The sequence below is a fragment of the Callospermophilus lateralis genome, chromosome X (genome assembly GCF_048772815.1).
Source record: "Callospermophilus lateralis isolate mCalLat2 chromosome X, mCalLat2.hap1, whole genome shotgun sequence".
Taxonomy (NCBI): Eukaryota; Metazoa; Chordata; class Mammalia; order Rodentia; family Sciuridae; genus Callospermophilus; species Callospermophilus lateralis.
In genome coordinates this window covers 23538576-23553617 of record NC_135325.1, presented here as the reverse complement: position 1 = coordinate 23553617, position 15042 = coordinate 23538576, and the positions used below count along the sequence as shown (strand labels likewise).

The 15042-nt window shown below is 37.1% G+C and overlaps 1 non-coding gene across 1 annotated transcript; it reads left to right on the top strand.

The window, feature by feature from the left end:
- Positions 1-2465: 2465 nt before the first annotated feature.
- Trnaa-ugc (transfer RNA alanine (anticodon UGC)) lies at positions 2466-2542 on the top strand. The gene has a single exon. It is a non-coding gene; the product is annotated as a tRNA-Ala (tRNA).
- The last annotated feature ends 12500 nt before the right edge of the window (positions 2543-15042 follow it).

The window sequence follows — 15042 nt, the reverse complement described above, 5'->3', positions numbered from 1 at the left end:
AATAAACTTTTCCTCTTTTTATTGTTCTTGTCATATCTTTTGATCACAGTGATCAAAAAGCTGAGTAAAACAGTAACCTACCCCTTCACTCGTCATTTATCTCAATATGCGAAAGTCAACTTACTGCACACTCCCTACTCTGACAGGGCTTTGTTTGAAGCTAACTTTGAGTCTATAAGGGGCAGGACAAAACACCCCAAGAGGTTAGTAACCTCAAGAAGCAATGGTCAACCAATGACAGCTAGGCCATAGGTCCCTAGTGGGATTGAGCACTAATTGCCCTCAGTAGTAACTACCTGATTAACATAGCCACCATGGCCTCCTCCCTTCCTGTCTTACTTCCCTATTGCCTAAATGTTACCTTTCACTTGGTGCTTTGGGCATTATGACTTCTCAGAGAAGATGAAACTAATTAGATGTCCTCTCAAGGGAATTTAAGAAGTCCCCAAGTGTGATTCTTCAAGCCATTAATGTCATCCTATTCCATTTCTACAATTTTGTTTCCTCTATGAAATTATTCCTCGGTGGCAGAGAAGAATGGCTCCCCTATGGTGTACTGCATGTGATTTCAGGTAGAGATAGAGAAGGGGAAGATATCATTTACAAAGGATCCTCATAGAAAAGCCCTAATTAATTAAGCAATGACATCTGACTGGCCTCCTCTGTGTACTCTGCACGGGATGCCATGAGAAATAGCACTTCAAGTAGATATAATCCACAGGCTCTACCCTGCCCACGGCACTCAATTGCTGTTAGGAAATGGCATTCCTAAATAAAATTAAAAGAAAATGCCAGAACCTTTTTTATTTCCTGGGCATTATTAATGTGAACTTGATAATTACTGACAGGCAGTCAGAATATTGTTTATGTTTTTTGCTCTCTGGGCATTTCCTAATTATGAATAATAATTCCATTAATCATGCACTTGAAGCAAGCAAATTATCCAGCAGAGCATCACAATTAGTTGTATCAAAGAGCTTTTCCAAGAAGCCTCCATTTGGCTTTTCTTTTTTTTAATCTTTCCCACTTGAAGCTCTTCTCAGTTACCTTCAGGAGATAAGGAGTGAATAATTTGGCTCCTAGAACTGAAAAGAATCTACTAGTAGATTCCTTTGTGAATAAATCCACATTCTTTGAAAGAATTGAATGTTGTTCATTATTTGGGTTTTATGTCAGCATTCTGACTTGGCAGACATACTCTGTAAATGACCAACAGGGAATGCTGACAGTGAGCATTTTCTCCCTTTTCTAAAGTTTGCAAAGGACAGGTCCTTCCTTAGCAGCTGCTTGGGGCTCCTGACATTCATGCTTTATCCCAGCTACCAGCTGGACCTCCTTGATGTATTTAGAAATCCTTATCCTGGAAATAAACATCTCACTATCAAAATTATCCTCAATCAACCAAATAAAAGAAAGTTGTCATTAAATTTACAAAGACAGGCCTCCCAACCTTCATATATTTGTAAATAATTCTTTTCTTTTTTTGTACCAGGGATTGGACCCAGGGGCACTTTATCACTGAACTACATTACAGTTCTTTTTATTTTTTATTTTGAGACAGGGTTTACCTAAGTTGCTTAGAGCCTCACTAAGTTGCTGAGTTTGGCCATCTTCCTGCTTCAGCCTCCCAAGTTGTTGGGATTACAGGTGTGCAACATGCCTGGCAACAATTATTATATATAATTTCTGCCCTTCCTTCCTTCCTTCCTTCCCTCCCTCCCTCTTAAAACTTTTGTTGGCATATTATGAAAGTTATCAGTATCAAAATGGAGTCATTAATATCAAACCTTAAAAATAATGGAGGCAGAAGGCCATAGAAGAGATGCTCTTAGAGGAAGGGTTCTTGCACCATATGCCTATGAGATAGGAACTATCCAAATAATTCCTCAAAATTTCAGTACTCCAGATAACTGCTTGGATAAGGACACTTGCCTAATAATGGCTGTATCCACAATGAGCTCATGCCAACTTCTGCAACAAGCCTTTGTAACCAATATTCTTTGTTTTCTGATAGCTTACCTGGATGCCTTATTTTTCAAAGGCTCTCCTTTTTCCCAACCCCTTTGAAGCATCTGTGGTCTACCATGGTAGGCTTGTTCCAGAATGCAATTTCCTATTATTCTCAGAAAAAAGTCTTTGCTTTGGAGAATCGGTCTTTATGTTATTCATTTCCTTGTCTCCCTTGGTCTGTAACACACCTTGCTCCCAATTATTGTTGTGCTGTGCTGGACAGGAAGTTATCTTTTTGGAGATGTCACTGGAAACACAGGTCCCTGAAAATGGTTGTCTAATCCATTTTTTTTTCAAATGTAATGTTTCTTCTTCTTAATATCATTTTATTTATATTGTTTATACAACCAGGGATTTTAATCCTTCTTTCATAAAGGAGAAAATAAACAAAGGCATTGATTTCAAAACAAGTCAGAACTACCAACAAGAGCAAGTGACACAAAAGCTGTTTATGGGCTGGGGATGTAGCCCAGTTGGTAGAGTGCTTGCCTTGCATGCAAAAGGCCCTGGGTTCAATCCCCAATCCCCAGCAGCACACACACACATACACACACAAAGCTGTTTATATTGACATGAAGTGAGGGCAAGAAGATAAGCAATTTTAATTATTCATTCTATTAAACACAACATTTACTGTGGCTCACTTGGGTAGCAGGTATTCTACATTCTGTACTTGTAAAGGTAAAATTTCTAAGCTGCTTCTAAACTGCAAAGCCTGAGTTAAAGTGTAAAAGACCGGACATTGTAAAGCTTCGAGGCCTGGGTTAAAGAGTAAAAGACCAGGTATTGTTAAATTCCCCTGCTACCCCCAAAACCTGTAATCTCTGTAGCTGTTAAGACAATATCTGAACTGCTCAGTAAATGTTCTCACTGACTCCTGGGTTGCCTAATAACTTGGGACTCTGTGTAGTATGTCACGTAGGCATTTAGGCCCTAAAACCAATCAGTTTGAATGTGTACCCCACTTAGGGGTGACCAATCACCCCCGTCCAATCTGTTCCTGCCAATGAATGTACTAATCATGTCTCAGAGTTGTTGTTCATTTTTCCCCGCGCCTCATGATGATTTGTTCTGATGTATGCAAAGCCCCCACCCTCCCCAAAACGTGTACTTAAACTCTGCCTGACCTCTGCTCTGGGCTCTGGGCTGCTCTCCCTTTTTGAGCAAGCCTGCCTGGAGCCTCAGCGTGCTGAATTGGATCCTTAATAAACTCCCTCTTGCTTATTGCATAAAGTCAGTCTCTTGGTGGTCTCTTCCTCCGACGCTTCGCCGGACCCTTACATACTTTTTGATGTGGGGTGAAAAGGTAATGGGAAGATACAACTAAGAATAAAGGTAGCTCCCTTTATTAGGGAATTCATATACTGTATGACCAAAAGGAAGCTGGAATGTGGATCAAATACCTAGGAATTAGACCAGAGACCCTGGGCCTAAAAGAAGAAAAATTAAGCCCAAATCTTTGTCATATTGGCTTAGGACCTGACTTCCTTAACATGACTCCTAAAGCACAAGAAATAAATTCCAGAAACAATAAATGGGATGGACTCAAACAAAAAAGCTTCTTTTCAGCAAAGGAAATAATAATGTGTAGAGAGAGTCTACAGAATGGGAGAAAATCTTTACCACATGCACATCAGTTAGTGCACTAATCTCCAAAATATATAAAGAACTCAAAAAAACTTAACTCCAAGAAAACAAATTACCCAATCAACAAATGGGCTAAGGTACCAAACCGATATTTCACAGAAGAAGACATATCAACAAATATATGAAAAAATATTCAACTTCTCTAGCAATTAGAGAAATGCAAATCAAAACTACTCTAAGATTTTATCTCACTCCAGTCAGAATGGCAATTGTCCAGACTATAAGCAACAATAAATGTTGGAAAGGATGTGAAGAAAAAGGTACACTTGTACACTGCTAGTGGGATTTCAAATTGGTGCAACAATTATGGAAAGCAGTGTGGAGATTCCTCAGAAAATTAGGGATGGAACCACTATTTGACCCAGTTATCCCACTCCTTAGCATATACCCAAAAGACTTAAAATCAGCATACTAAAGCAATGCAGCCACATCAATGTTTACATCAGCTCAATTCACAATAGCCAAGCTATGGAACCAACCTAGATGCCCTTAGAAAGATGAATGGATAAATAAAATATAGTATGTATACACAATGGAATATTACTTAGCCTTAAAGAAGAGTGAAATTATGGAATTTGCCAATAAATGGATGGAGGTGGAAAATATCACGCTAGGCTAAATAAGCCAATCCCCCAAACCCAAAGGCCAAATATTTTTTTTTTCTTATATATGGATTCTAATTCACAATAAGGGGGTGGAGGCTAGGGAAGAATAGAGGTACTTTGGATTAGACAGAGGGGAGTGAAAGGAGGGGAGGGGGTATGAGGCTAGGAATGATAGTAGAATGAATTGGACATTATTTCCCTATGTGCATATGTGGTTACTTGACCTGTGTAACTCTACATCATGTATAACCAGAAGAATGAGAAGTTATATATGTATGATGTGTCAAAGTGCATTCTGCTGTCATATATAAATAATTAGAACAACAATAAAAGATGGTGTTCATACAAAGCCCTAGTGGGATTAAAAGGATTGCTAGGATTTTGTTCTTGTCATTGTTTATCAATTGTTTTTCTTTGTAGTTAAGTCTGGACTAACAGAGGAAATCCCACTTGGTACCAAATCACTCTAGTTTCTCAAATATAAAATGGAAGATCAGAAAATAATGTCTAAAAGTTTATTTCATTTTCAATAATGTATGAATTGGGGATCTCTTACCCAAACAAGGATTAGATCACTTCATTTCTGTAAAACTCATTTATTTACCCATCAAACATTTATCAAATCCTCCCAATGGCTCTATATCTCATCTCTACATTATTTGTTTACATATGTTTTCCTATATTATACCATGAAAACTTCAATGGCAGCAGAATTGTATTTATATTATTCTTATGTCCTTACCATGCAATAGACACCCAAAAACTCTTGTTTGAAAGATATTTTCAATGTAAATTTCAGGTAACTGACTGTCTGCAGTAGCTGTGGATAGAAAGAACAATATCAAAGAAAAAAAACAATGTTTGTTATCCCCTTCCTCTGAGGCTGGCTGCCATGATTCTACAAGATCAAGGGGAAGCAGAAGAACAAGTTCTTGACCTAATGAAGCCCAAACTCTAACTGGAAAAGCAAAATGAAACTAAGGAAGATAGAGACATGTCTTAACACACAAGCTGTAGAATATTTCCTAAGAAACATATGAGCAGAGATCTAGCCATATGCTCTTACAACTACTATAATATAAAGGAAAATAATTATCCTTTCACTGAAAACAAGAGTAAGCCTTTATAGCTGAGTATTACATATATTATTAATATATAAAACTTAAGAATATATTAACATATTACATATAGCTGAGTATTTATATCAAAATTAAATAATTTCTACTCTGATGAGTATAAATTGTGAGTTGATGCAGCTTGGTGAGGCACTAGACTTTGTACTTCAGGCCCAGAGTCTCTGACGCCAATGCATACCTTATTTCCTTGGATAAGTTAATGCTGTCTGTATCTCAGCTTCTTCATATGTAAACTGGGGATAATACAATTTTCCTCATAGATTCATTGTGAACACCAAATAAGTAGATACAAGTAAAGAATTTAGCTTTTTCACACATCTAATATCATTCTCTCATGTCATTACTACCAAGGATATGACATTATTGAGGTTGTGAAAACACTAATGCAGAATTTGGGATAATCTTAAACAACTAATAATCAGTCACTGACAGCAGTCCAACATACCTGTATATATGTATATATTCACACACAACTTATAAGGACAGTGAAAATTTGTAACATGTGATCTTGAAGTGTATGATTCTGGGGATAATACTATGGATGAATCTAAGTGATCATCTCTGTTTCTGGAATTATTGATACTCAAACTTTTTGAAAATAACTTTTAAAAATAATAAATGTAAATGAATCTTGCTTCTCATTGCTTGGCCCTACATGCCTACAGATTACATCTCTTTCAAGCTAGAATCACAGACAGACACAGTACAGGGATTCTAAGTTTTGTTCCTACAGCAGCTATACAAAACAATGTAATGTAACTTCTTTTCCAGGTCATACCCCTAAGGGCTACCATATTTAGTTTATGTATTTAGGCATACAGCTGACTAGAGGGAGATCCCCAAAGAAGTAATCTGTGCTATAGCTCCTCAATTAGATGGGATCTTGACAATGTCAGAATTTTCTGGGAGATACAGAGTATTCTGGGTGGGGAGAGGAAGTCAGGTTGTAAAAAAGGAAACCTATCTACATAAATATGGCCAGCTAATTTTCTAAAGTTTCTCAGAGAAAGCAATCTGAATTTGAAAGACAATAGACAATTATTTCTTTTTTCATTTAAAATATATATTCAACATCCTGCCTAACTTTGTATTCATAACCCTGTATTATTTTTTTCTTAAAGGGCACCTACAAATTCTATAAACTTTAAATTTCACAAAACCTGAACTTTCCCTTTGCTACTAACTTGTTAGCTTTTTTAGCTTTCAGACCCTTTCTTCGTGCTACTTTCCCTGTTTAATTTCTACTGGTTTCCTCAATCCTAAATAGCAAATGAAAGGTAAATATTCCCAAACCATTATTATTACTATTATTGATACCAGGGATTGAACCCAGGGGCACTCAACCACTGAGCCACATCTTCCAACGTTTTAAAAATATATTTTTTTTAGTTGTAAATAGACACAATACCTTTATTTATTTATTTATTTTTATGTGTGCTGAGGAGCGAACCCAGTACCTCATGCATGCTAGGTGAGTGCTCTATCACAGAGCCACAATCCTAGCCCCAGTCCTTTATTATTTTTTTGAGAGAGAGAGAAGAGAGAAGAGAGAAGAGAGACAGAATTTTTTTAATATTTATTTTTAGTTTTCAGTGGACACAACATCTTTATTTTTTTTTTTTGTATGTGGTGCTGAGGCTCGAACCCAGCACCCTGCGCATGCCAGGCGAGTGTGCTACCGCTTGAGCCACATCCACAGCCCAATTTCTTATTTGAGACAGTGTTTTGCTAAGTAGCTGAGGCTGGCTTTGAACTTGTCTTCCTTCTGCTTCAGTCTCCTGAGCCACTGGGATCACAGACATGCCCCACTGTACCTGGCCAACATTATTTTCTTTTTAATAAATCAGTGAGACTTTATGTAAACCAAGTTGCTAATTTGATTTTAAATGTCAATGAAAGAAAGAGATATTGGTTTGTTTACAACAGCATTATATTAAAGTTGATGCTAAAGTAGATTTAGCTATGTATCTTTGTGTCTATCCCAAAACAAGTAATCTAGGTCACCAAGGCCATACCATGTGTAGATCAATAATAGTCTTTCTAACTGATTTTGGGGTAATTCAGTATATTAGTTTATACCATGCAATTGTCTTATTTTTTTAATATTTATTTTTTAGGTGTAGATGGACACAACACAATGCCTTTATTTTTATGTGGTGCTGAGGATTGAAAACGGGTCCTGAGCGTGCTATGTGAGTGCTCTACCATTGAGCCACAATCCCAGCCTCCCTCTTATATTTTATTAACATGTATTACTTTGCACCTTTGTGCCTGAGATTATACAAATTTGGTGGCATTTTGCAAAGCTAACATTTGTGGACACTCAGAAGACAGTCAATGGCAAGGCAAACATAATGCCAAGTAGAAAGTTTAATATATGACATGTATTTTTTTTTTTTAATTTTGAAATTTTAGATTTTATTTTTAAGTTTTTCTTTAAAAAAATAAGATCTTCACAAGATTGAATTAAATGATGTTCATTTGAGACTTTCAAAAGCCTACTTTTTGAAACATTCATGCATACTGTTCTCAAAATACAGTTCTCTTTTTTTCATGTTTTCCTTCTATCTTTCAGAATAAATCAATAAATCACTTAAATCAACTTTACTAATAATTCTCCATTTTTTCTCTTTAGTATTGTGTGGTCAGAGACCAATAGAATAAATCCAGGGTGTAACTTATTTCTTAGATTTTCCAATTCAGTCTTAGAAACATAATTGTTCCTTTATTGAGTTAAGAAAATTAGTATTTGAGTAGAGAAATTGAACTACTGGGTTGAAATAAGGGGAATGCTATGGGATGAAGTAGGAGCCAGGCATCCTTGGGACTCCAATGTAGATAGCACAATACAATTAGAGTTTGGCTGACTTGCACTTTCAGGGAAATAGCAGTACCCAGAAATGCAGTGTAGGCAAAAATTGGGTCATCAAATTTCCTCCTTTTCCTGAAGGTTTTCCAGGAAAATATTTATTTTCAGACTGTAATCCTGACTCTTCAGTTCCTAGCCAGACTTAGCTGAACTATTAAAAGGAGGAACCAGTTAAGAATTTCAGCCATATTCCAGTGGCCTAGCTAGGAGACAATAAACATCCAAATCGACATTTACATATACTTAAGAACCCCCATATACAGGCACATTCTATTTATCTTAAACAAGCATCAGAAACATACTTATTCTTTCACTCTCCAAACACTTTACATTGCCACAAATCCCTTTACATTATTTTTCAGCTTTGCACTCTCAAATCACAACTAGCTAAAACAGACTTATCCAAGGGATTGGAAATTTTTACTCCTAGACTCAGGCACAACCATAGTCACTTTGAGCCTTTCCTGGATGAAGATCAGCCCACAGAAATAGAGTATTTCTTTCTACTTCTTTTGATTACACAACTGTTGACCCTGAAGAACTGATTTCTCAAAGTGGTCAGCCTAAAATACCTTATTATATGCACTAATGAAAAAATATGGATAACTCAGCTGTTGAAATATATAATGTTTGCATTTATCACCACCACCATCATTATCTATTATACATATAAAATAGCATGGATGGTATATATAACACGAAAAATAATGAAGCAAACAGTATGATCACTAATCAATAAAAGTTTCTGTATGGTTAGAGGAAGTTCTGCTTCAGACTGTGAGCCCAATTCATGTCTTCTGATATGTCTTGTTCTAGGGCACAGGTTGAAGGGGCTGTGTCTACCTGGGGCATATTCTTCTCATGGCAGACACCTAAATTTCCCTGAGGTGAGGTAGAAACACATAATGCCTCTTAAAACTTATGTTTGAGGGCTGAGGATATAACTTAATTGGTAGAGTGCTTGCCTTGCATGCACAAGGCCTTGGGTTCAATCCCCACTACTACAAAACAAAAGCCAACAAACAAAACACTTACGTTTAAGATTGGAAAACTGTCATTTCCATACACTTTTGTGAGTTAAAACTAGTGTCTGATGGCCTGTGGGTGCTGTTTACAATTGCCTTTGGCAGAGCAATACATGTTTGGAAAAAGTCTTCCTAGGTTTCTGTGTACAGGCACCTGTCTCTGGCTTCACTGTGAGTTACTTAGTACCTGATTCCAGTGCTGGATGCAGAATTACTTGACTTCTAGTTGTGTTTCAGCTCCAGACATGAGGTAGTTTTCACAAAATCCATATTCCAGCAAGTGTTCTCTGAGCAATGTACCAGTAGTGAGATGGTCTGGTGATGTGCTTTATGTGGGGAGGGGTGGATAGTCTTGTAGCTTTGATAGGAAAACTCACAGAAATGTTGAATTGATTATTATAACCACGGTGACCTTTGTTTGTGCCCCTAGCATATGATGAGGTCTTTTTCTGTTATTGTTATAATTAAAAACTTTCACTGCTGTCGGTTGTAGAAAAAAACAAAATTGATCATTATGGAGTATGCCCACATTTTGTTGCCAGAGAGAAATAGTTGTGCACATCCACAGTTTGCATGTCTACTTGACAGGGCTGTGATCTTCCACAACTAATAAGTCCTCTGAAGCAGCACACAGATGTCTACAGGAGCTGACTTTTCTTCACTCAGAAAGAAACTGACCTTGAACATTGCCATCAGCTAGCAAAATAATGATCCCATTTCCTGTCTAGACAAGCTATTTATTTGCTGTATTATAGACTAGGAAATAAAAGTAAAAGTCAAAAATGCCCTGAACTAAAAAGGCTTGAGTTTACAAATAACATAGTTTGTATCCTGCCTGATGGAGGTGCTGTATCAGGCCAGCCCTTCTTGTTTTGTTTTGGTGGGCCTGCAAGGTTGCCAATCCTGTGGTCGAACAGTTGTGAGCCAATGATATCCTGAGAAATATCTGGCTGAAGTTCACTTTCATTTATATATCTTGCCAAAATTTTTTAAAAATATTTTTAATTGTATAGGAACACACAGTATCTTTGTTTATTAATTTATTTTCTATGTGGTGCTGAGGATTGAACCAGTGCCTGACACATGCTAGGCAAGTGCTCTGCCACTGAGCCCCAGCCCCAGCCCCTCCCCAGAATTTCTTACTTGTATTTCTCCATAGCAATTGCAGGATGTTCTTCTTTAGGCTCATTGTGCCTGAAGAAGATATAATTTACAATAGAGCCTCAACTTGGAAGCTCACATCCTGGGTTGCACTTTTTGTAACCTAGACCAGGTCATAAATCCTTGACTTTGGGCCATGAAATCTCTATCCTCATAGCACCAAACCATATGCTCATAACTCCATAGATGCTTAAGACTTCACTGACTTATTATAATGTATCATTTTTTTGTCTTTGACCTCTGAGAATTTTGATATTAGTAGACATTATATATAACATAGAACTAGAAGTTGGGTCCTAGAATTTAAATTGCAGACATTCTGCCTTGCATTTTGAAAATATTCCCAGAACAGAAAGAGGAATTAGGTGGGTGTTTAAATAAGCAAGGGAGACCCATATCTCAAATTTTCAGAATGAGATAGCAATTGATGCTACATTTAAATAACAAAGATGAAATAAACTGCTTTTATTGGAAAGGGTTTAAACAAAAGTCCCTAAAAAGTCCCACAAATTCAAGAAACATTAATGCTGGAGTGTGTCTATGACAAAAGCCCCCAAGATTTACTATGTAAACAGTTCTAGTTTACTGTAAACCAAAAGAACACTGGTTATATTCCAGGTTTTGTCTTCTCTACACATGTCATGGAGATGAGGCTCAGCAACATGTGTGCACATCTCAAATGAACTTCCAGAGAAGGCCAAGTGAACAAAAGTCCTATGCTAGATTCTTGAGAAGAAAGTCAGAATGTGTCTTGCACATGTGCATTTAGGGAACCAATTCCAAATGAAGGCCAATTAAATGGGAGTCTTAGTCAAGATTCAAAGACAAAAGTGCTTGGGTGGGTCTGCTAGGGCACATACCAGGAATCAGGACTAAGAAAAAAGAATTCCTACTCTGGATTCCTAAGAGGATCAAAAAGTAAGTGCCAGTTTGTGTATACATAGGAATTATAGAAAAGACTAGAAAAGGAATGGCAAAAGGGTATCAAATGCAGGATGGCTAAGATTATAGGTAGGAAGGGACCTGCATGTTTGCACTCAGGAATCAGACTCCAGAAAAACCAAGTGAGGGCTGGGACTGTAGCTCAGTGGTAGAGCCCTTGTCTAGCATGTGTAAGGCACTGGGTTTGATCCTCAGCACCATATAAAAATAAACAAGTAAAATAAAGGCATTCTGTCCATCTACAACTACAAAAAAAATTTAAAAAAAAAAGAAAGAAAAAGAAAAACCAAGTGAAAGGAATTTTATGTTGGGTAAGTGGACATTGGGGAAGGCACTCAGGACACTTGACCCTTAGAAAAATCCAAGTGAAAGGGACCTAACAGATTCCTAAGGAGTAAGTATGGAAGGTATTCTGCATGTGTACATTTCACAGAATCAGCCCCAAGGAAAGGTCTATTGAAAGTGAGTTCTAAACTTGATTCCTGAGAGAAAAAGCCAAGAAAGGCCCCTGCAGGCTTACACTCTGGAAGCAGCCCAGAGAGCAAGCAAAGTGAAAGAGGCCCAATGCGGAATTCCTAAGAAAGGGCAAGAAGGGCCTTGCATCTGTGTACTCAAGGAACCAACTTTCAGAAAAGACCAAGTGGAAAGGAATTTTACACACATTTCTAAATGGAAAAGGCCCGAAGAGGCTGCCTGTTTGCTGTTGGGGGGGAGAAAACCAAGAATAGTCCAAAAGAATGAAGTTGTTGCCTGGATGCTTTAAAAGTAAGGAAAGAAAGTGTCCTATGTGTGTGTGTACTCAGGGGATCAGCAAAGAGTGGAAAGAGGAGAGAGTATGATTATAGGAGCTCTTAGACACATCTGTTATTAACTAGAGAAGAGAATCTGTCTTAAATGTCATACAAAAGGAATAGGGTCATATATATAACAAATGGTTAAAAACCATTTGCAGCTGGGTACAGTGGCACACACCTGTAATCCAAGCAGCTCAGAGGCTGAGGCAGGAGGATCATGAATTCAAAGCCAACCTTAGCAACTTAGTGACGTCCTAAAAAAACTCAGTAAATAAAATATAAAAAAGGGCTGGGGATGTGGTTTAGTGTTTGAGCACCCCTGAGTTCAATCGAAGGAAGGAAGGAAGGAAGGAAGGAAGGAAGGAAGGAAGGAACTATTAGGATCCTAAGGGTTTTAGTTACAACTACATACAGTACAAAATAACATTTTTTTTTTTTACCACTGACCTTGACAAGTCCTTTTTTACCCCACCTTCCCACTATCTTTGTGCAGGATAATTCTGTATCAAAACACTCAGGTTTACACGCATCTTTGTTCACATTTTTTAGGATTAACTTTCTATTACCATTCTTTATTCCCATTGCTTTAAAAATTAGCTGGTTCTATAAATGCATCATGAAGCTCATCCTCATGTTTTTAAATGCATTTCCAATAAGACCTCTAGGTTTCAAAGTTGACTGCATTTCAACTCCTCTACATGTGAAGGGTTTGGGAAGATTTTTTTTTTTTAACTCAAATGTTATTAAGTCCCCATTGGCAAAATGAATACAATAATGCAATCTTCCTTATGGAGTTGTTATAATGATTAGAGAGATAATCTATAGAAAGGATTCTGGTGAATAATGAATTTTAAGTAAAGGCTAGCAATGCTAATGATGAAGATGATTGTGATGGGAGGTTGAGGTCAGATCATGAAGGAGCTTGAGAGTTCAAACAAAAAGGTTTTATCTACATACAATGTACAAATATTGGAGATAGAAATTTTTACAGCTTCAAATACAGTAGAACATAGTACCATGAGCAAACAATGAGGTATCAGAGAAAAGGAATCAAGACCTGGACAATGAATGCCATGGATGTTGTCAATTTACTATGGTCAATACATAATACAGATTATTCTCAAGCAACATTGTAGAACCTGGAATTTTCATAGTCAACCAACAGTAATTGGATCTCACTCCCTATGATTTCTACTGAACTTCATCACAGAGACCTGTTTAAAATGTATAATTCATACAAGAAAAGAACAATAAGAATTTTGCAAATTGCTGGAAGGGCATATAACTGTAGCTCTCTCATATTATTCAGATAACTAATTTAAGAGATCCATCTGTCTTTCCACGCTCTTTTAGCCCCCTGTCAGAAATCCATTCCTATGAAGATAAAGTCTTGCCTTGATTAGTATCAGTCGGTCCAATGCAGAGGGGTTTCAATTTTTCTAGTCACTGGAAAATAGAAGTCTTTTCTGTGTAGACTGCAACCATTTGATTTGGGCTTCTGTTTAAAGGGATTCTATCTACCAGACTTGGCCCTTAGCATTCCAAATAATCCTCTTCTCTGGCCTAGGCATGTGAGTTTCCAGTCAGCTTCCATCTCCATGCCAAATATCCTTTTGACTAACCTCATCTCTTCCCTTCTAGCCATCAGATTATGGAATCCATGTAAGGTCCACCTTGTCCTCTATTTCATTTTCCTGTCTTCTCCTAAGTCTTAACTCTACCCTCTCATCCAGTTTCCTACTGAGAAATTCTCAATATCCTTTCTGGGATATCACTTTGATTTCTACTCCTCTTTTAATACCTTTAGAACCAAGCTTCTTTGTTATAAACATAAGACAGAACATATGGCTACTACATATATCTCAGACTATGCAATACCCTAGCATCCCACAGTGAAGGAGAGGGAGACTATTATATGAGATAGGGGACATGAAGATTGCAATAGTTTATGTGGGATCCATCTATCAAAAAGTATGCTTATTTCTTGTTCCAATCAGTCCTAGTTGAGACAGAGTTAACCAAGAACAACTCAGAAGAGGTTATAAAAGACATTTTATTAAAAGATCACCACACACACACACACACACACACACACACACACAGTGAGGGGCGGGGTGTGGGGGAAGAGAAAGACAGAGAGGGAATATTCCAGTACCATAAAATGGTTTGGCAATTCTAAAATCCAAAGTGTATATTCTAATAGAAAGATAATTAGATATTTGAAACCCAATAGCAGTATCATTTTTAGAGGAAAATGGTAATAATTCACTTATGATTATAATTCTACATATAACATTCAGAATTCATTATCATGAAAATATTTGTGTATGTATTCTTCCTTCTGAAATGGGACTCAAAGGTTTTGTTTTTCAAATATTTTTTTAGTTGTTGATAAACCTTTATTTTATTTATTTATATATGGTGTTGAGAATCACACTCAGTGCCTCACACATGCCAGGCAAGTGCACTACTGCTGAGCCACAGCCACAGCCCTCAGAGGTTTTTTAGTGCAGTTATTAGGAGTCTAAACAACACCCTTACTGTTTTTATTTTCTCTCCCTCTTTCAATATCTGAATAAACTTGAACCATTTAATTATTATTAAGCAAGGAAATAGCACTAAAACATCTTTCATAGCCTCTTTTTAGAGGGAAATGACAAAATTGTGGGCCAAAACACTTTTGAGGTAAAAATTAAAGATGATTTTGCAATAAAAGTTACACTTGTTATTAATTATTCTGACTTCTGCAAAGTCTCACTTGACATGTTTGCCCAGAGTTGAGAGAAGAATGGAATAAAATTGCCCACACAGACATTAGTATAGCATCTACCACTGGGCACTTTGCTTTCGACA